This window comes from Phoca vitulina, unplaced genomic scaffold, assembly GCF_004348235.1.
Source record: "Phoca vitulina isolate PV1807 unplaced genomic scaffold, GSC_HSeal_1.0 scaffold8, whole genome shotgun sequence".
NCBI classification, from domain to species: Eukaryota; Metazoa; Chordata; class Mammalia; order Carnivora; family Phocidae; genus Phoca; species Phoca vitulina.
This window is the reverse complement of record NW_022589711.1, coordinates 25,416,553-25,419,357: the sequence shown is the minus strand read 5'-3', so window position 1 is coordinate 25,419,357 and position 2,805 is coordinate 25,416,553. Positions and strand designations below refer to the sequence as shown.

General features: G+C 40.6%; 1 pseudogene; it reads left to right on the top strand.

Annotated features, from left to right (window-relative positions):
- Positions 1 to 1,384: 1,384 nt before the first annotated feature.
- LOC116633651 lies at positions 1,385 to 2,512 on the top strand (annotated as a pseudogene).
- Positions 2,513 to 2,805: the final 293 nt, after the last annotated feature.

Sequence of the window (2,805 nt, the reverse complement as noted above, 5' to 3'; positions counted from 1 at the left end):
TTAAAGCACATCAAAGATAATAATGCAAAAGTCACTAGTTGGTAAATGATTTACTCCATGAGTGTTTACTCTACATTCCTACCTGAGGAATATTGGAATGAATGACAAAAAGACCAGTTAAGGAAACTTGCCAACCTGTGTGGGACCATAAAACAGCATAAATGTATTAACTAAGCCAAGTTATCAGCAGGTTTCTCAATAAGGTGACTATATTTTATAGCTGGTAATAGAACTTGGGAGAGATAATATTTTCATCCCTGGCATTTGCCATATTATGCTCAGCGTACATTTTCCAGTTCAAATACATGCCTTATTTTGAAGACTAAAACATTAAGCTTCAAACTGATGTTAAGTTTAAGTGCCAGTTAAGGTCATAGATGTATTAGTTTTTTAAAAATTTTAAAGTTTTTAAAAATTAAGATTTTAAAAAATAACCCAAACTCTACCTCTAACAATGTTTGTGGTCTGACTCGTTCTTTTAGGATGTGACCCTGGTACTTTGTCTTACGAGTTGTGTTGCCATGCTCTGCCACTAGAGGGTAGCATCGTTGCTATTGTCATTTCTGCTGTTTATTATAAGGTATATTCAGTACTTGGCCATTCATCCAATCTAATCCCCAATGTGATTGTATTTGGAAGTGAGGCCTTTGGAAGGTAATCAGATAATCAGAGAGGGGCTCTCATGCTGGGATTAATTTCCTTATAAAGAAGATACTGGAGGGAGACAATCTGTCTCTGCACATGAGGATACAAGACAGTCTGCAAACCAGAAAGGCCTTCACCAAACACCAGGTCTGCTGGTTTCTTGATCTTGGACTGCCCACCCTCCAGAACCATAAGAAATAAATGTTTGTTGTTCACACCACGCAGTCTATGGTGCTCTGTTATAGCAGCCCAAACTGACTAAGACGATGTCTGGCCAGATACTTGAACAGAAGCTGTGTGGGGAGAAGGGATGGGGGCAGATGGTCTTTAGAATGAGTCAGGTCCATCTAAGAAGGAACTGAGCTATTCATTATGCAGTAGTGTCACCTCTAAAGTGGAAAGAGCCCCAAATTTTGGTGTCAGAAGACTTATATTCCGTCATGGGCTCAGCCACTAATTGACTGCATGATCTTGGACAAATCACTAACTCTCTGGTCTCCAAGTCCTCACCTATAGACAACCTTTTAAGACCTCTTTTCTCTAAATAATATCTTCCTTTGATTTTTCTCTCATTATTCTGTTCCTATGGCTCACTTTCCAATGCTACAAGCTGAGAAGGATTCCTTAGGCGTTACAGTAGAGACAAAAGAAGTATGGTTGCTGCTGGTGGGCCGGGCCAGGCTGGAAGTAGGAAACCAGGCACGGGCTCCCCAGTGCCCTGATCTCGCCATGCCGCAGCATGACCCAGTCGGTGGTGGTCATATTGGTCAGCTGGTGTGGACACCAGATGGGCTGCTGCTTCCGGGATCTGGCACTAAGGGAGCATGCCAAGGCCAACCAGAAAGGAATTTATAATGAGGCAATAAACAGCTTCCTTAGAAATGTGGATACCAGAGTGGCTGGTAACAGTGACAGTATTTCCAAGGGGAAAATTTGTTCTTTGAATGCATCAGCTATCTTGATTGACATGGAGCAAAGAGTAGTAAATGAAATTCTGCAGGGCCCATTGAGAGATGTGTTTGATAGCAAGGAGCTCATCACCGATATTTCTGGCTCAAGGAATAATTGGGCTGTGGGTCACCAAGTTTTTGGCAGTCTTTATGAAGAACAGATTCTAGAGAAGCTCAGAAAGTTGGCAGAGCCCTGTGATTGTTTGCAGTGTTTTTTTATTATACATTCCACGGGAGGAGGAACAGGATCTGGACTTGGCACATTTCTCTTGAAGGTGCTTGAGGGTGAATTCCCAGAACTATACAGATTCATGACTTCAATTTATCCTTCTGAAGAGGATGATGTCATAACCTTGCCTTATAATAGCATCTCGGCAATGAAGGGACTTAACGAGCATGCAGACTGTGTGGTGCCCCCTGACAACTAATCTTTATTTGACATCATTAGCAAGATTGACCTCATGGTGAATTCTGGAAAGCTGAGTACAACAATAAAGCCAAAGAGTCTGGTTACTTCAAGTGCCAGGGCTTTTTGAAAAGTGGCACCAGAAGCCCTTGGATGCAATGAACCCCATTGTGGCAAATTTGCTGCCGAACTTAAGAAACTCTGCAAGACTTGAAGGGTCCCTTTGGACCTTAATGAAATCAGCCTGAACTTAGTTCCTTTTCCTGAAGTGCCTTATCTTGTGTCAAGCCAACACCTCTATATACACTAGCAAATGTTCACATTCCTACCTGAAGGCTCCATCAGATGTTTTCAGATGCCTTTAGTAAAGATCACCAACTCATTCAGGCTGACTCCATAATCTCTACCTTGCCTGCGCCTTTATGGTTAGAAGAAATGTACCAGTTTCAGGGTTTCAGATCTTCACAGACATATTGAACGAGTAAAACCTTCTGTATGGTTAGTCTCCTGATCAAGAAAGCTGGATTCTTGTGATGAAATCCAATCTGTTGGATTCATCACAATCTGTTGATGATACCAGTGTGTGAAATCAGTGACGTCCTTGTACTTTAACTTCAAACATTTGTCTTCAGAAAATTCCCCTTTTCTAAAATTGAGAAAACAGAGTCCTTCAACATTTTACTTTATTTATAGTCTCACATTTAGGCATTTATACGATGATAATCATGTCTTCAATAAAAATCTTATACAGGCATATTTTTATATTTATTTATAATTGATTTTTTCGTATTCTGTTTAAATTTT